The 20730-nt window shown below is 35.2% G+C and overlaps 1 pseudogene; it reads right to left on the reverse strand.

The window, feature by feature from the left end:
- Window positions 1–3374, reverse strand: LOC111013358 ((-)-germacrene D synthase-like; annotated as a pseudogene).
- Between the last annotated feature and the right edge of the window lie 17356 nt (window positions 3375–20730).

Genomic DNA, 20730 nt, shown 5'->3' on the forward strand with positions numbered 1-20730 from the left:
TTACAAATTTTTATCTTGCTTGTGTACCTTGTGGGAAACTATGTCATTCATGAGCCTACCAACGTCTCCTAATGCACTAAGAAGAATAGGATCACTCTTGGCCCATTGAAGAACCTCTTTGGAAGCAACATCGTCTCCCATGCCAAGGAATGAAGTAGCATCTGTGTCCAAAAACTCATAAAACAATTTAGAAAAGGAAGTATTTCTTCTCATATGGATAATTAATAAGAAAGGTCGATGCGGTTTTCTACCGAGCTATCGAGGTTGACCACTAGGCACGAGTTCAAGTAAGTCGTTCTAGCAGGAAAATCGCATCAACATAAAACAATATATATTTACAAAAACAGTTTGACTCACTGCTTCTTTTGCACAATCCAATCCAAATGACGTAATATTCTTACCCTTTCCAATGTCTTGTTCCACCTCTCCATAAACTTCAAGTATGGCTTCATAAAGAAATTTCATGTAATTTGGAAGCTTGTCAATGGCATTAATGTCCCACCTAAAATCGAGTTCAAGTTATTGGAGCTCGCCCACAAAAGAACTTTTAACCACTAAAACACCAGGATATTACGAACTAATCAATTTGGATAAACTTTTATTTTTTTCATATTTTTAAAATACTCAATATGTGTTTGGTTCAAATATATGACATTATAATAATTTAAACTCAACCTATCACGTTCCGTTATGAGATTACATCACTATACTAAATGCGATTCTTTTTTTACTAATGATATTGTTGAGTTGACCATGGACCATATAGACTAAAAAAAAGTTAACAATCTTTAAACTCATTAACTAATCCAAAATCAATATTTTAAGGTGAATTTGATTATTAGCTATATTTTCAAACACTATAAAACAAATTAACAAAAAGTTGAAGAGCCAAACCTTTCAATTGCATTGGTGAATAGTTGAAGTTAGCATATACATCATACATATCATCAAGAAAGGATGTGAAAAGAGTAATTTTGACCAATATACTTCTTGCATAAGAGTATTTTGGTTCATAGAATACTCCCAATGTCCAAAAGTAGCACTCCACAACTCTATTTCGTGCAATGTTCCATCAACTTCTGATCGTTCAACCACCTATATATATTTATACCCATAATTAGAACTTCAAAAATCAAATAGTCGTCTTGTTAATTGTTTATCAAAGAATCTCATTCAACCTAGAAAAGAACATAATCATACCTAATATAAATATTTATGATTTTATCTAATATTAAATTTGGGATTCTTAATATAGATATTTAACACGCCTCTTAAGATGGTTCTTATTTTGGGTTCACCAATCTTAGTCAGATCCTATTTTTGGACCAGATGCTCATTTAAATTTGTTAGATTCTGATACCATATAAATATTTATAATTAACAATAAGTAGTCCATAACTATTATAAATCTTAGTAATTAAGGTCTCTTTTATTTTCAAAGTGTGATCTTTTAACACCTAGCCACAAATTTGTAAGATAATCTAAATTCAAAGTAATAGAACATATTTGCATTAATTATTCAAATTTAGGATTAAGTTTGATAAAATTGTTTATAACAAAAATTTTCACAAAGAAATAAAAACTCTAAAATCTAGGAATAACATTAATGAAAAAACTTCACCTTGAAACTTCAGCCAGTTCACTGGTAAAGTTTTTGTAGAGCATTGAAATCCAACTTTGCAAAACAGAGCAAAACATTATTCTTCAATGGACAGAGAGGTGCCTAGTGGTGAACCTTGGCAAAGATTTATAGATTGGCCACTTCAAAGCATATTTGGCTTCTACTGCAAATGGAGAGCTAGAATCCATGGCCATTGCTTGAAGGTGAGTAGCTGTGAAAGCCAATGCTTTATCCAATGTATTTTCTCCATTCATTCCCAGGTGATGTTTGATACAAACTTAATATTCCACATTCATCTTTCACCATTGATTCTTTGAAATCTCCAATTTCATTGGTAAACGGTTGAATATTTCTGTTTGAAATTTACCCAAGGTTAAATTATAAGCTTGGTCCTAACTTTGAAGATTGTATCAAGGTTCCTAATTAATTAAGCTTTCAAATTTGTGTTTGATAGGTCATTAAAGTTTTAAAAATAAGCTCCTAAAACTTCAAGTATTGTATTTAACATGTCATTGAACTTTTAAAAAGTATCTAATAATTAAGTCTCCAGACTTTAAATATTGGTCGTTCAATTTTGCAACCAATAGGTTCCCAAACTTTAAAAGTATCAATAAATTAAAGATCTATTAGATATAATATTGAAAGTATAAGGTCTTATTAGACTTTCTTATAAAGTTCAATAACCTATTAGAAATCAAACATATAATTTACTGTTACTGAATAAATCAAATCTCTCAATTTTCTTATATAGAAGAGTAAGTCTTGGGGAAAAAAATTGCTCGAGGAACGACTTACCACATGAATTAGAGTAACCTTGTTGTCTAAGCAATCGAAATTTAAGAGCAACAATGTAAAGATCCTCATCATCAAGATTGCAGGGATTATTTTGCATGTACTCTAGAATTTCATTAATTTCTCCTTCAAAGTGGTAAGATAAACCTAGGCAGTGGATTGAATCAATCAAACTTAATTTTTCTGAACACTTTTCAGCAACTTCAAGCATTCTTCTCACTTTTTCTTTCTGTTCTTCAAGTTGTTTCCTCACCATGTCGTCCTAGTTTTCCAAAATATTAATGTAGTAGGCTTAGAGGTTGAATATAAATTACAAATAAAAAAATTTCGAGCCCATTTGGTACGTTCTTGTTTATTGTTTTTGTTTCTTCACGTTTAATAAAGAAAAATGAATTGCATGGTCCCAACATCCATGAATTCAAGTATAATAAAACGTTCATTTTATTTATATTTTGGAACAAATTGGATATGGGAACAAAAAGGAAAAAACTTGTTTTGGTTGTTTGTAAACATTCTAAAAAAGAGAAACAAGAAACATAGTTAGTAGCAAAATGTTTCATTTCTTAAGAAAATTAGAAACAAATAACAAGAAGCAGGAATATTACCAAACGGGCTCTTCGAGTTCATCTTGTTTCTTTTATTATGTTTCATGTTTCAAGGCTTTCACAAGGCATATAAAAAAAATATAAATATTTATATAAAACATATTTCTATTTTTCTTATTGAAGTTGAAGAAAAATAACTATGACCCAGTACACATTTTTGTTCTCTCAATGATAAATGAAAAAAGAAATATGAAACAAGATGCTTTATCATGATATACAACCAAAAATCAAAATATGGAAAAAGAAAACAATAATCTCCCCAAAGACTGTTGAAAGTTTGCAGATCCACGAAGAACACAATCATTGGAAGAGGCATTATTTGGTGCTATAAGATCTGAGACAACTTCAAATGACATTCTTTTTTCTGAGATATTAAGGAATAATGGATCAACAGACAGTTTTAATTCCACTGTGACCTTGTTTTGTTAAAGAAAACTTTGGATATGTAGAGCTTAAATGGCAATGGAATTGATAAGATTTTTCCAAAGTACTCGGGAGATAGTTTCAATTTAAAAGTGTTTAATGAGTACTGCACTTCTCAATTTTGTACCTAATAAATTATGAATTAATTTGACGTTTTCTAAAATTACAGACTTATTACGCACAATATTTATATGTCGAAATCTTATTATATCAACCATTCAACATTTTATCTAATAGATCATAATATTAAGGATCAATTAGCCATAAAATTGAAATTAAGTGTCTGTTTATAACCATTTCATTTTCTGTTTTTAGTTTCTGAAAAACGTGTTTCATAACCAATTCAATTTTGTGTTTTTTGTTTTTAAAAAACGATTTTGAAATTCTATGTAAATCAGAAAGAAAAATCTTCTAACAGATTTATGCTTTTCAAAATCTAATTTTTTCTTCTAATACTCAATTTTTTTTGTTTGACATATTTATCTCTAACAAATTTCTTTCTCAACTCTAAAATCATTTTCTATCGAAATTTCTTTGTCTAAAAAAATTTATTTTTCTCTCTCTAAAATTTGTATATTTTATTATTATTTTTCCCTCTCCAAAATTTTAATCTTTATGTATTTTTATTTTTGTTGTTTGTGTTAACAATCATTCTCATTTATTTCTCTAAAAATTTAATATTTTCTTGAACTTTTCTCTCTTTAAAATTTCGTCTTTTATAACTTTTATGTCTCTTATTAATATATTTTCTCTCTAGAAATTATATTTTATTTACTATTTCAAATTTTCTTTCACTATAATTTTTCTTACACTTTTTATTTATTTATTTTTCTAAAAATTATATTTCGAATCTCGTTTTTATCTCTACATTTTTTTCTCAGTATAATTTAATTTCTTTTTTTTTCTTTTAACATATCTTCTCCTCCCAACTTTACTTTTTTTTCCTCTAAAATATTTCTCTTTGTCTTTAACTTTTCTTTCAATAATTTTTGTTTTCTAAATCTTTCTCTTTATCTCACTAAAATTTCTCTTTAAAAGTTTATTTATAAAATTAGGGATGACAAAAATTTCTGCAAGGTCAAGTTCTTGCTCCAAAAGTAGGAAACGCATGTCCCAATTTCGTCCGGATTCCATTTTTTAAATAATTAACATATTTACTCATGAATAAAATATTAAATTTAATTATTTATACTAGTAAATATTAATTATAAAAATAACTAATATATATTTATTACATTATTTTCATTTTTTAATTTCTAAAAATAGTTAAAAATAATTATAGAACTTGTAATTTTTCCCGTGAATAACCGCATCCCAAACAAGGATTGTTTAACTAAGATCTTGATTTCCGAACCGAAGCACGGGTGGAGATGGTAGACTAAAAATTTTCAGGAGCACGAGAATGTGACAGTGCATCTTCAATCTCGTCCCACAATGTTGTCATCTCTACTTTACATAGAATTTTCTCTCTCTAATATATGTTTTCAATTTTCTAAATTTTTAAAAACAAAAAACAAAAAACAAAAAATGGTTGTCAAACATGTTTGGTTTTCAATTTTTTAAAAACAAAAGACAACAAATTGTTATCAAACATAATAATAATAATAATAATAATAATAATAATAATATTATTATTATTATTATTTAAGAAAACTAAAAATAAAAACATAAAATAGAATTACCAAAAACAAAAAATTAAAAACAAAAATCGTTATTGAACGCCTCTAATTTGTTAGACACTTTTAAACTTTGGACCTATTAAATATGAAATATAAAATTTATTAAATACTTTTTTAACATATAAAAACTTATTATATTCAGGTACTAAAGATTGGGCTTATTAAATATAAACTATAAAATTTATTAAATACCTTTTAAAATATAAAACTTATTATATACAACTAGAACTACTAATTTAAATAAGGATTGAATATTACAACTAGTGGGCAGCTTTTAGGTAGTCATTTGTTTTTCTGGAAAAAAGAAAAAAAATAGTCATTTGCCCAAACAAACAGAATAATTGGGCAAACAAACAGAATAATAGAGGTTTTTAAAATATTTCATCTGCCTCCACTAGATGCTCTCCTGAATGAGCAGGTGAATAATAGAGATTGTTTGTCCTTGCTGCACAGCATTTCCTTGATCCACTATCGGTTTAATCGATAAAGATATTTATAGTTCTAATAATAAACAATTTATGTTAGATTAGAAGGTCGTGAATCCTTTATTAATATTTTTGAGTTTCATATCAAAATAAATTGGTTAAGAGAACAGTAGCAAACTTATATTATAAACCTTTGTTATGTCCTTTTATTTGTTCAATATGGGATCCTTAAAACGTCCCTCAAGATCGTGGTTCTTTTGGCTCGTCGATCTTGGCCAGATCAAATTTTGGACCGGATATATATGTTTGAGTATTTTTTACTCTAATACTATATTAATATTCATGAGTTTCATCAATTGGTAAAAATAGGAGTAGCCCACTTAAATTATTATAAACTATTGTTCGATCTTTCTTATAAGAAGAAAAAAAAATAATTTAATAATAGTAAGTTTGAATTTTCATCCATGCTCAAAATTAAAGTGACAATCGACGTGGGAGTTTTGAAATATAATGAGAGTCAATGTTGTGGGATGATAAAAAATGACAATTGATTATATATAGAATAATAAATAGCATACGTTTCTATTAAAATGTCAAATAGTTTTATCGTTTAAGGCCTAGAGAAAAATAAGTCAGATTGCTTCGAAGATCTATTATTACATAGCATTCTCACCAAGTTATTAAATGGTACATGATAACTATATTAGGTAGGAAAAGGGCATGTACTACTTTAAAAAATGTACTATAGAAATGGTACATGATAACTACTACATAAAGGGACAATATCGCTTACGGAAGTTAGAAAATGCAGCCGTTATCAATATTCATGGGATTCTATTTCAAAATCAATTGGCGATGAGATGAGTAGCCCACTTATATTATCAATCCTTGTTAGGTTATTTATCTTTTCTATATGGGATCCTTAACATGCCCACTCAAGATCATTGTTCTTTTGGTTCATCGATCTTGACCGGATCTCATTTTTGGATCGAATGCTCGTTTGAGCTTGTTGAACTCTGATACCATATCAATATTCATGGTGTTCCATCTCAAAACCAATTGGGGATGAGATGAGTAGCCCAATTATAAACCCTTAAAATTAGAAGGTCAATACATATATATAAAGACACGTTTTGATCCTACCTGCTGATCGTTTTACATTAAGAGATTGAATATTTGTATCAAGAGGTCAATACATATATATACCAAAATGTATCTCAATTATCAAAATTATGTTGATCTCGACAGTCAATACATGTATATATCAAAATTAGAAAGTCAATATATGTATATATCAATTGAAGAATTATAAAATAAGAATGTCAATAGATGCATGTATCATAATGCAACTCAATTATCAAAATTAGAAGATCAATATATGTATATACTAATTGAAAATTATCAAAATTAGAAGGTCAATACATATATATATGTATATACTAATTGAAAAATTATCAAAACCTGTCGTCCCATTTCTAACGTGATTGTGCAAGATTCCTTTGAACGTCTTGATGTTATAAGACCAACTTTTTTTCTTTTGACTTGATCGTCGAGATGTTCCTCCTCTAACCTTGACCATATCTACTGATTTTATTTAGATTTTAATCTATTTAAATATAGAAAGTAGTTGGACTTAATTAGATATTCTCCTCAGGTTTGGTTCTAAACGACACATTCATGTGGTCGGTCCCACATCTATTTTTTATTTTTAAAATATCTCTAAAATACGAGAAGGCAATCAAACAATATCGACATCGACCCAAGATTTACCTATGATTATTTACACATTTTTCACCAAGGTATATATATGCCTAATTGTTGAGACTTTCTCTACCTTTAAAAAGATTAGAGACTCGTGCAAGCGCACACGGTCACAAGTAATACTTGGGAGTAATTCAAGGTCGAATCCTCAGGGACTTGTTGCTTTCAAAACAGTTTTTAAGAAGTGAACGGTTCAAATATGCAATTGTGTTTTATGAAGAAAATAGTGATGAAATACTGTTGTTTGGGGTTTTAACTATCAAGCAATTTAATAAAACTCAACCTCTTTGTTTCCTACCTTATTTTTGATGAAACATGGGAAATACACAATGTTGGGAAAATGCGCTAGGTGCAATTTTGGCTTTTCTTGGAAAACTTGAGTTCTACTCTTTTTACTACCGCTTTTGGTTGCTGTAGAGGCTAGGGTAACCTACAATCATATTTCTATGTGTGATTACAATCCTAGAGTATATTTATCAACTCATTTGCATTATGGGTTAGAGGGCCTATGTCTAGCACCATGTTTTATGCGTTTATGTCTAAGTCACATCTCATATTGGTTTCCTATTATTTTACTTAACTCACCATTCTCAGAGTTAGGCTTTAGTGTATAAATCAAGTTCCCACTGGCCAAATGAAAAGAAGACGTAAAGAGAAGTTTTTAGAAACCAACCCAAAAAACTGCCAGGTACAATTCTGGGCAAAATCTCGAGCGTGTTGAAAATCAAATCATTTTGATTAAGGCATTCCACAAAGAGGTTGATAACTAATTTAGAATATGATTAAATGAAAGAAAATGCACGGAAACCTAAAGGAAGTATTTTTCATTGAATTAAAACGAATAAATAAGCCATACAAGGGATTCTAGCTGGACCCTCTTCTCTTTCGAGCGTGAGGGGAGTGTAAACTCGCTTAAGAACTTTAAAAGAATAGAATAAATGAAGAATAAAAGGTAAAACTTGAATTAAAAGCAATACGGTAGGCAAAAGTATGAAAATACTAAGAAAATAACAACTAAAACATAATCTAAAACACATGAATGAAAACTACAGCGAAGTAGGTAGTAAACGAAGCTGAAAACGAGCTTGGAATAGATGATTTGAAGCTGAGGGAGAGGTTCCCTTTTATAGGTCATTGGGTTGGTTCAACTCCTCATCTTTTTAGGTAGAAATGGGTTGAGATTCACCTAACAATCCTATTTTGACTTGGACTTATGGTTGTAGCTTGATTCAAACACATAGAAAATGTCCTCCTTGCCCTTCATTAATCAAAACGCACGTTTTGGTAAATTTGGAAAAAAAAAGGCTCCTAAATTGCGCCAAGTGCAATTTCCTGCAAAACCAGAAAACTGTTATTTTCTTTGAACTTTGACCATGTTTTTCTAATTTTTTTTTCCTAAAGTACCCTATATTGAATTTTATCCAGAAATGTTCTATGCATGTCCTATTTTAAGAATATATAATCTTTTTTGGCAAATAATGATGGGAAAGGGTTCAAAATCGTGGTCAAACAGAGCTACCGACACACATTTTTGCAGTAAAAAGTTAAAATCCTAACACACCCCAAACTTAGCCATTTGCTTGTCTTCAAGCAAAAACAACAACAACAAATCCATAACAATCAACATACTAGAAAGATGAATGAGCAACAATCCAAAGATTCTAAATAAATGAATCAAATATGTCTTAGGAAGGACTCCACAAGTTAAACATCATAACTTTAATCTCAAGCCAATATATCATAAACCATCATTTGTTTTGAAAATAAAAATGATTCTTAATCCTCTTCTTTTGTAGAACACAACTTTTTTACAAAACCAAGGAATGTGCACACTTCAGTTTTGATTCAAAAGGTTTTACATCAAGAAGACACGTGGACCGGCTACTAGCCCATGAGGTTTTCCACACACTAACATCGGTTTCAAACCACAGCCACTCATAGAAACTTTTTAGATAGCAACCCGACATAAAATGATGTCGACAATGGTTTTCACGAAGTCACCTTAATATGTAGGTTACTAACCTCCAAGATGCTAATGCCACCCATTTAAAGAAAATGAATGTCTATAGTGGGGACTCGTAAAAAAGTAAGTGCATTTTCTTGCCACTCATGTTTCTTACCACTCTTTTCTTTCTCTCACTTTTATTTTTCTTTTCTTTTCCCCACTCTTATTTTCTCTCAAAACTCTTTTTTTGACTTGTTTTTTTCTTCTTTTTGACTCTTTTTTCATACTCTTTTTTTTTGAAAAATTCCCTTAACTAAGATTTTTTTTTTTTTTTTTTTACTACATAAGACTCTTTTATTGCTTGCATTTTCTTTATGACTCTTTTTCGAAACGTAAAAAGCATTTTTTTTTCTTAAAACCAAAAAGACACACCGTCCCCCCCAAACTTAAGGGAAACAGTGTCCTCACCAGGGAAAAAAATTTTAAGAGATGCAAAATTTTGGCACAAAAATGACAAGGACCTCCAAAGCAATGAAAAAGTTTAGGTGTCAAAACAAAAAGAAGCAGAACACAGTTTTATAACCAAAACAAAAAGTGGAAAATGACTTATGTCTCGATCATAAAACTAGGAAATCGAACCTATTCATGCCCTTAACTATCCTCATCGACATGATACCAAAAACAAAGAAGAAAGGAAAGCATTTCATTAAAAAGAAGAATATACTGAGAGTTTAGAAAAGATGTATTGAAGAAGCTTAGGACAAACTAGTAGCTAGAACAAGGAAGCATGCAAGCTTGAACTTAATCATATGCTGAAATGCAACTTATGTAATCATTCCTAACAGCACAACATCCCAACAACTAACTAGAACTAAGACTAAGCTAAACATCCTATCATGCAAACTAGAAGAATAAAAACAACCTACAAACCTAACATACAAAATCAAGATCCAAGTATCAAAGAGGGAAATACTCCCCTAATCATCATCTAAAGATTCATCGCTGGTAAAATCGGTAGGAAGACGGGAAGAAGATGGTAAGTCAACCGCAAGCTCATTGGGGATCGAAGGTGTATAATCATTGTATATCGTCTTGAAGAAGTCACATGTGGCATGTTGAGTAGTCAAGAGAAGCTCGTACTTGTGCCTTAGCTCGTCATATTGTTCCCTAGTCACTCATCGGGTCTCGGGATCCACAGCGGTAATAGGAAAATCTTCCTGCTGAATGATCAAATATCCCCGAACTCTCCTTAGGGACGTGACCGGCTTCTTGGGCGTTACCACTCCCGCCTGCAAGCATAACTCAATTATTAATCCAGGAAAAACAAGTGGACCTACCATTTTCTCCAAGGAACTCTGAATCTCATTTCTTATGAGTTCGCCAAAATTGAACTCAATGCCCTTCATCAGGATGTACACCATCATCGCCCTATTATGCTTAATGGAGGAATCGTGAGAAGTAGGGATCAACCTATTCTTTACCACATACGTCCAAATCATTGCTTGTTCATTGATGTCAAGGGGCTTTAGGGAAAGCTTCCTCGTTGTTGAGATGGTCCAAGTCTTGTGTGGTCTACAAATGAGTCAACGTGCCTCATCCACTTACTCGTCTATCGGATGCACAAAAATCTCATTACCTGTGGCATTAAAGACATCCAACAAACCATAGTGAGTGTTAATAATGGGAGGTGAGAACTTTACCACTTTACCCCGTACTCTCACTACATCTTCTCGGTTTGGGTTGATGGCAACATAAAATTTCTTCACCAAAGCCTCGGATACACGTGTAGTTGGGGCAAACAGCGTCTCCCAACCATTCTCCACAAGCCGTCTATTGACATATTCTTGCATGGGCTCTTGAGCTTCATCAAATCCATTCTCAACTAAGATCTCACGTGTTGTGAAGTCAGACTTTTTCACTCCAACCTCACCGTTTTTGCCTTGGATGGTGTTTGATCGGTGGAAGCGGGCTCGTCTTCGTTGACCTCCTCAAATGACTCTTCTGCCCCTCTTAGCTCCCTAGAGTTCTTGGCTTTTTTAGATGGTCCAGCCTCAGCTTATTTTTGTGCAGCCAAACGTGCTACAACAGTTCGAGTTCTTGGCCTCGAAATTACGCCAGGCGCAATTTGGGCCGAAGTTTTCTTCTTTCTTGTTTTCTTCACCACTTTGGTGAAGCACACTTCTTCCTCTAATGTCTCTGTAATAGCAACGAAGTTCGGGTAAGAAACATTCAAACTTGATAAATAAGGGATATTTCCTTTTGAAGAAGAGGAAGATGATTCTACGGCCTCATTAGGGACAACCACGGGACAGGATGCTCCTTCTTGCTCTTGTACAGGGGATTCCTCTTCATCTTGTTGTGACTCGTGCACCGGAGTTCGTATTCTTACATCATATTGAGAGATATCGTCATTTTCTTCGTCTTCCTCATACTCATCTTCATGCACTTTTTGGGGTAATTCTTCAAGATCCTCATCCTCTCCATTAACATTCCATCTTTCTTATGCTTTTCCACTGTTTCCATCATCCTCCAAATGATCTTCTCCCCTTGCTTCATTCAACGCCACCAAGATTTCGGTAATTTTTTATGTTGTTCGTTCGTGTTCTAAGTCATCAAAAGCTAAAGTCAAGATAGGATCTGGAAAAGTGGGAGAGGAAATACCTTGTAGAGTGGTCGACGAAGTATCCTCTAAAATTGCGTCAGACGCAATTTGACAGTGTATTTCGACCGTGGCCGAATCTGAATGTTTCAAGGGTTCGGTGTCATGTTCAGACTCTCCACTAACCTGTTCTTGACCTTCAACATTCATAGCAACAGTAGCGGAAAAAGGGGGAGGGATAGATAATTCTAAAGATTCGGAAACGGGGTTTCTTGAGAGGAATTCAACATACGGTGTTTACTCATACTGTTTAATTCAAATTGAATTTCCTCACTCATTCTCCTCGAGTTTTCCATAAAACTTTGCCATTTTTCGTTTAGTTCCGCTATCCTAGCACAAATGCCCTCATTCTCTTTATCCGTTATTTGTTTCTTCTTATTTTCAACATCAACTCTCTCATTAAGCCTAGCAATTCTTCATCTAATTCAACACCTTTATCACTCACGAATTGATTTTTCCTCAGGTAGACCTTGCTAAATTTTTCTAATTTCTTTTCACTATGGCCTCCTTCATTAACCCTAGCAACATGAGGTTCTAAAGTCATTTTTTCATAATTTGCATTACTTATGTTTTACTAGATTAGGGGGTAATCTCTCAAACTTTTTTAAACTTTCCACCACCCATGGATCATTAGAATCGAGAAATACCTTTTTTCCGGGCATATGAGGGGTGTACTGGACTTAGGGCTTTTGTTTTATGTTTTAAAACATTTTAAAAACACCTTAGGGTTTCATTATAAGGCCTCTTATGATTTAAAAATAGTCCAAAGCTCATTTAAACATAACCCAAATCAAGCCCACGAAAAACCTAATTAAATTTCGAAAATCCCTATTTTTCTCTTCAATTGTGCCTGCCGCAATCTTGACAAGGGTCGGATCTTAATCCTACAAAATTCAAATACAAAAACAAAAATTAGATTTGGAATCTACACAAAAAAGCCTTAAATAAAATGTAAAAATTTCGTAAAAAGAAGACAAAATATTTTACATAAAAACGCCTTTAACACCGACTGATGGACTGTTCTCACTATTTTCTTTCATGGATCTTTCTGTAGTACAGAGGTTTTGCCTCTATCAATATACTAATCAAAGTATTTTTAACTCGATGCCCATTTACCTTAAAAATATTACCTTTCGAATCCTTTAAATCCACAGCTTCATGTGGATACACACGTTCAACTACAAAGGGGCCCGACCATCTAGACTTATGTTTACGTGGAAACAACCTTAATCTAGAATTGAACAATAATAATAAGTCTCCGAGTTCCAAATTTTTATCAATTATTTTCTTATCGTGCCACTTTTTGGTTTGTTCTTTATACATCTTAGCGTTCTCATAAGAAAACTGACGAAACTCATCTAACTCATGTAATTGTGGCAACTTTGCTTCACCTGCAACAGAGTAGTCAAAATTTAGTTTTCGCGTAGCCTAAAATGCTCTATGCTCTAATTCTAGCAAAAGATGATATGCTCTACCAAAAACAATGCGAGAAGGGGACATGCATAATCGAGTTTTATAAGCAGTTCTATAAGCCCACGATGCATCATTAAGTTTAATAGCTCAGTCCTTCCTATTCACATTCAAAGTTTTACTCGCATAATAAATAGGATGAAGAACTTTACCTTTTCGCTGACCTAATATCGAACTCACAACAAAATCACTTGCATCACACATTAGTTCAAATGGCAAGTTCCAATCTGGTTCAATTATGATGGGTGCTGAGCTAAGTGTATCTTTAAGTGTCTCAAATGCTTGCAAACAATTTTCACAAAAAACAAAGGGTCGATCCACTTCCAACAACTGACACAAAGGTTTAGAAATTTTAGCGAAATCTTTATAAAACGGTGGTAGAAACCCATGTGTCCTAAGAAACTTTTAACACCTTTTACAGTAGTATGAGGGGGTAATTTGGCAATCAAGTCTATCTTAGCCCCATCGACCTCAATTCCTTTTCCTGAAATTTTGTGACCTAAGACCATATCTTCACGTACCATAAAATTGCACTTCTCCCAATTAAGCACAAGTTTAGTCTCTTCACACATTTTTAAAACATTCTCTAAATTTTCCAAACAAACTTCAAACGACTCACCAAACACAGAAAAATCATCCATAAATATCTCTACCGTGCTCTCTACCATGTCAAAAAAATAGCGGTCATACATCTTTGGAAGGTGGCGGGAGAGTTACAAAACCGAACGACATCCTTCGGAATGCAAATGCCCCGTAGGGACACGTGAAAGTGGTCTTTTCTTGGTCCTCCGAAGCTATTGTAATCTGGTTGTAACTAGAATACTCGTTAAGAAAGCAATAGCACTCCTTCCTTGTAAGACGATCAAGCATTTGGTCAATAAAGAGAAGTGGAAAATGGTCTTTTCGAGTTACCTTGTTTAGGCGACGGTAGTTCATGCACACTCTCCAACCAGTCACCGTTCTCATCGGGATCAACTCGTTATCATCGTTAGTAATCACCGTCATACCATTCTTCTTGGGAATGCATTGAACCGGGCTAACCCAGCTGCTATCTGTAATGGGATAGATCACCCCGATGTCTAACCATTTTATTATTTTCTTCTTGACCACCTCTTTCATTTTGGGTTGAGCCTCTTTTAGCTCTCGATAGAATTGGTGGTTCCTTCTTCTAGGATGATTTTATGCATGCAAAATGTAGGGCTAATTCCTCTTATTTTCTTCGAACTTTAACCATGTTTTTCTAATTTTCTTCCTAAAGTATCATATATTTCAATTTATCCAACAATGTTCTATGCTTGTCCTACTTTAAGAATATGTATTTTTTTTGCAAATAATGATGGGAAAGGTTTCAAAATCGTGGTCTAACAGGGCTACTGACACACATTTCTGCAGTAAAAAGTCAACCCTAACACTAATTACCACACCCATATTTGCATTTAGATTTCCTTTAATGTCAAATAATATTATAGGTTAGTTTAAATATTTGCATCAATTGGTATCTATACCTAACCTCTCAAAAATATTTGCACATTGTTCGTATTCTAACTAATAAACCAACAAATATGAATAAATCTAGAAACAAAAGGTAAATATAGGATTCCATTCTAAATTTTGGGGGGTGATTGCAGGAATTACCAAAATAAATATTACGTTTTAAAAAATGGTCAAACATATTGAATATTATATAAATAGCTAAATGATTTTTTTTAGAATTTTAAATATTATTTTAGATAAATATACCACTATAACTATATGTGGTTAATTTTACGGAGTTTATCTGATACAACAACTTGCAAAAACAACCCACCCTAATTGTAGGAATCAACTCTAAATAATCAAATTTAAACCACTAAATCTAATTTAAAAACTGAAAGTATATTTTAAAAGTGGATAAATAAAAAGTTATTCAAAATTTGACTAAAGTTTAAAATTTATAAATCTCTAAGTTAAAATCTAAAATCTATAATTTAAAATTTTTAGGTGGGAGGGATAAATGTATTTAATGAGTCCATATAACTTTGAAATCAAATCAAATCAAATCAAACATAGCTTGTCACGTCAAGTCGTCTTGTCAAACGGTAATTAGTTTAGTAATATATGCACACTGTATATATTAGTAGATACACATATAACTACTGGGGAGTTGTGATCTGCACTGGAGTCACACTTCCATTTATTGGGTAAATGTCAGTATCTATAATAGTATGCACTGGTGTCGCACTTCTATTTCTGGGGTCAATGTCGGTATCTACCGTGGTCTGCATTTTGGGGGTCAATATCAATATCTACAATGGTCTGCACTAATGTCGCATTCCATTTCTAGATAAATGTTGGTATCTTTTACAAAGGAAATACCTACAATGTCTTCCACAACTAACTTGGTCCTTGCAAATAATTTGTGATCACAACTATGGCCTATAACAAACAACTTTAGGGGAAAAGAGAAGGAAAATAACTTCAGGGAACTAAGTTGCAAACTCTAACAATAATGGAAGGGAGAGACAGACAAGTAAAAAAAAAAAAATTGAATTAGATTAACCCTATTTCATGCACAATTCAAGGGTAGTAGATATCATGGAGCTTTTGCAATCATGATGAGGCCTAGTGTGTAGAAAGCTACTGATACTAAAATAGATTTCTATACTTTCACATCATTGATCTCAAACACCATAAAAGTCATGGTCTGAGTAATTTGTTTTGGTCTCAACTACCATCATATAAAAATGCGATTAGTACATAATTCACTATTGCCGAGTGGAGAGCTTGAATGGATGAGACTTAATCCATCGTTGTAGTGAAGAGCTTGGAAGAATGAGACAACATCCACCTTGAGCAATATTGTCAATCAAATTTTTGTAGAGGGGAAAGCTTGGAAGAACGAGCTATTACTTTGAGACTAAAATTTAAATTGTGAAGATATAAAATCAAATCAATTATATCCCTTAAATACGGGAAGATGAGAGGTTGATTCAAATCTAACGTATGTTAGGTGGTTTCAAATTAGAAGGGACAAAAATATATTTAGAGGTAAAATTGGAAAGCAATCAAAATTTTAAATCGACTAAAAAGTAGTTTAGCTATTTGTGCAAATGTGATACTATTGGCCATTATTTTAAAACAGCTGTCCAATTTTAGCTACTCACCTAAATTATCCAATTATTTTTAACATAGCAACCATAAAAAACAAACTTTTTGTCCTATAATAATTCTAATTATGGTGTATTTGAAAACAAAAATTTACAAAATCTAAATAATATAAAACATCGATATTTTGATGCAACGAGTCCATGTTTCTATAGCATACAGGGAAAGTGGTTAGGGTATTCAAAAAAACGTTTTATTATAATTGAATCATCATCTAAATATATTTTTAAAACAATAACAGAGGGCTCAATCTACGGACAGAAAACAAACACCATCATGTTCTAAAAAGGTTGGTCTGCATACGTGCATTGATTTGTAAATGCGAGTGACTTCGTGATGGAAACACCTTCCTCCCTACATACAAGTCATTTTTCAGGTATCGAAGTCTTCTTTCCATAGTGATTTTTAGCAATTTTCTTATCCACCTTTTACTAATTTCAATATTCTTTATTATTATTGTTGATGCGTGGATTTCGGTCCTCCGGTTCTCCTCCTCGCACCTACCAAACTTGTTGATCCGGGACTAGTACCTGCAAAACCAGATGAGCTAAACCAGTGCGACACTAGTCACACGGGCTCCGATGCCTAAGTTAGCAGGAGGATAATGTGAAATGTAGCTAGTTTTAGATGCCCTTACCTCTAAGGCTGGATCGCTACTTATAGTCGCCAGGTTGTTCCAGAACATTCCATAGGTAGCTAACCCTAATTTCGTTGGCGGGCCTGGGCGAAAACGTGGAAGGAAGACGAAGGGCCGGTGGAGGGCCGTGGGCCGTGCCACGGGTCGGGACCGAGCCTCGGGTCGGGACCGAGCCCATCGCAGCCCAGTGGCTTCCTTCCGATCTTCACCTGTACCTCGACTTTCGGTTTCCATTGCATAACAGTTGCCCCCTGCTCTCAATGTGATGCTTTCGATCTCATTGGGAGTACAGCTTTTGTAGTGATCTATCTTGTCATATGGGCCCGAGTCGAATGAATTGTCGAATCATTGCGGGGCTCATGGCACCCTTGTCTCAGTGAGTGATCTTATCTTCACGGGACACGAGAAAGTGAAAGTGTATGTCAATTTTCCTTTTCCTTGCAAGACCCGATGCAGCCTGTCATGCAACTGTCACATCTACAGTAGACCCATGCTTTGAGATCTCGAGGTGTTGGGCGCCGAGCCGAGATGTCACAAGTGTGTTGGGTACCGTGCCAAGTAGTCACAAGGGTGTTGGGTACCGAGCCGAGTAGTCACAAGAGTGTTGGGCCTTGTGCCGAGCACCCTTTGGCCCGCTGGGTAAAGACCTCTGGACCGAGAACTGTGCTATGAGTTGAGGGCTATTTAAACCCCTCTATCCTCATCAATTCTTGCCAACCTCCCAACAAGGTATTCATTTCTCTGCCCTGTTCTTTGTCGTATTTTCTTTTTATATGGCCGGCCTTGATTTCGAGTGGACTTCCTCGGATGATGGGTCATCATCGCATCCTTCGTCAGAGTCCCAGTCTTATCGTCCATTTTGGATGGATAACTCCACTCTTACGGCGAAGGACCTGCGCCGCTTGCCTTCGAAATACCGTATCCTGGATTCGGTTAGCCTTCGTCTTCCGAACCCGGGAGAGAGTATTGACGGTTCTTATCCCGGTGAAGTAGTATTTTATGCTGCGATGTTCCAATTTGGAGTTCGCCTACCATTGCCTCTTTTCCTTCAAAACTTTTTAGCTTTTAATCAAATAGCTCCTTCCCAAATCGTCCCGAACGGGTGGTCTACTTTGATTAGCTGCTTTATTTTGTGGTCGCACCTCGGGGGCGAGCAGCCTCTAACCGCCGCGGATTTTATGTCGCTTTATTATCTCAAACACAGCCCCGAGGATAACTTTCATTTTTATGTTAGTTCCCGGAACCAAATTCTGGTTATGGGTCCCTTCTCAGTGAAGCATTGGAAAAATGAATGGTTCTTTGTTGGCGGTGACTGGTTGGCCCATGATGAGAGAGGGTTGTATTTTCCTGTCCCGACCGAGTATAGGGAGTTGGGTAAGTAGCTTCCGAACTCCGCCGGGACTTTCGCAAACGTCAATTCTGATATTCCTTTTTGTTGGCAGTTTCCCGCAACTATGAGCTCACCGCCGAGGCAACCACTTTCTATCACACCATTATCCAGCTACTGGATATCGAGCGTTGGGGCCCAGATTTGGTTACGGAGCAAAAACTAGTGGATTTTGGCTTGGCCCTTCCGCGTAACCCTCCAGGTCCTTGTCGAAATCCTCTCTTCACTTTGCATGAACGTCGCTTTTTACCTTTATCTTTGTTTGTAGACATGTCGAGACGGAGTGCTTCCTTGTATGAAAGACAGCGTCGCCGGAATACCCGGGGTTTGGGGGCCAGTTCCAGTCGGGCTTCGGATATCGAGGTAACTGATTTGACCGAGGAGGGACTCCCTTCACAACACGCTCGATCTTCCATGCCTCCGACAGCCCCGAGGCGCTCTACTCGACTTCATGGGACAGCTACCCCGTCTTCCCCTCGAGGTCACCCAGGAAGCTCCTCTCAAGTCCCAATTTTCCCTTTCTCTGGCCCATATAATTCTGATGCTGACGGGACAGCTTACCTGGAAAGAGCATTTAGTCTCTGGCAAGGCCTCGGCGACTCATCAAGTGGGTCAGACTTTGGTCTGTCAAATCCTCAGCACAGCATCAACACCTGCCTTAGCGATCTCCACCAGGTGAGTGTTTGGTAACCTCCAGTACTTGCCATAGCATTCTCCCCTAACGTTAAATCTTATCCTTGGCAGACTTTCAACCGTCTGGTGGTATTCTCGGTCGAATTGCTGACGAAATGAACCACCTCCACTGCCACTATGCCCTCGGGAGGAGCTGGAACAGGCCATTTCTTCCTTCAACCAGGCCACCAGCCTTCTGGAGGGTACCCAACGTGAGTTGGAAGCAGAGAAGAGAAAATCTCGAGACGAGCTAGCTAACCTGCAGAGGAGACTTGACGAGGCCAACGCTCGACTCTCTAATTCTGAGTTCTTGGCCAGGGAATTCAAGAAAACTCAGGAGTATGTTGACTTGCAAAACTCTGCCATGGAGTGCGGTGTTTCCTGGTCTCTCCGTCAGGTTTCTACTCAACACCCTAACATTGACTTTTCCTTCCTCCCGGAGCGTTTTAGGGCCGAGCATGACGTTCCTGACGACATGGATGACGACGACGACGAGTAATAGGGTAGCTTGAGCGAGTAGTTCTTACGGTTGACTTTTATGTGCTTTGTCACTATGTTGCTTGTATTCTTTTCTTTGGAATCATCAATTAACCCTCTTACCAGTCACTTACTGGCTTACGGCTCTAACCCTGATGGAGTTTTGTTGCTTTCTTTTCGTAGGTTTCTAACTCGTTGGTCATAGCCAATGGTTTTACACCCGCTGTTGCTTTTTGTATTTTTACTCCATCTCATGTTTTAACCGTGCTAGGCCAATTGACCCGCTTCTAGTTTGGCCGTGTTGAGATTGTTTAACTGTTCTTTCCAAACATGTCGATTAAAGTAGATTCATGCTTTGTCGCACATGATGGTCGGACCCGAGCAGTGGTCGGTCCACGAGCCGTGTTTAGTCGAAAATAAGACCTATTAACAAACATAGGCTATCTCGTAAAACCGCCGACTAATGTAGATCTGTGCCTGTTCGCACTTGGTCGACGCCAACAGTGGTCGGACCCGAGCAGTGGTCGGCCCCGAGCCCTGCTCGGCCTGCTCTGTATAGCTGGTTTTACCGTCACCGTGTAGGATTGGATTTACCAAGCTTACGTCTTTGAGTAGCCGTAGTCGGTACCTGTTGCCCCCTACTCTCAATTGTATTGTCGATATCCTTTGAGAGTACGCTTGTAGACGAGACAAAGTATTTTATCAAAAAGTCTCTTGGTATCTCGTTTTGGATTTAAGAGATACAGTTGACAGAGAATCAAATAAATGGGTACTTTATTGAACACAAGGAATTATAATTAGAAATCTTGTTAAAAGTAGAAAACAACCATATTTGAAGGAAGAAATAAAAGGTCAACAGCCCCCCTTAGTAGAAGTTCTGTCGTTGTCCCTCATTGAGGTATAGTAGCATTCCCGTGACACTCGTTGTTCTCCTTTAATTTCTCCTACCCCACCCGGTGTTGGGAACATCATGGATTGGTGATATGTGGATGGTATTGCTCTAAGCATATGCATCGTCGGTCTTCCCAGTATT

Source organism: Momordica charantia, assembly GCF_013281855.1.
Source record: "Momordica charantia cultivar OHB3-1 chromosome 10 unlocalized genomic scaffold, Mcharantia_2.0 BLBB01000010.1, whole genome shotgun sequence".
NCBI classification, from domain to species: domain Eukaryota; kingdom Viridiplantae; phylum Streptophyta; class Magnoliopsida; order Cucurbitales; family Cucurbitaceae; genus Momordica; species Momordica charantia.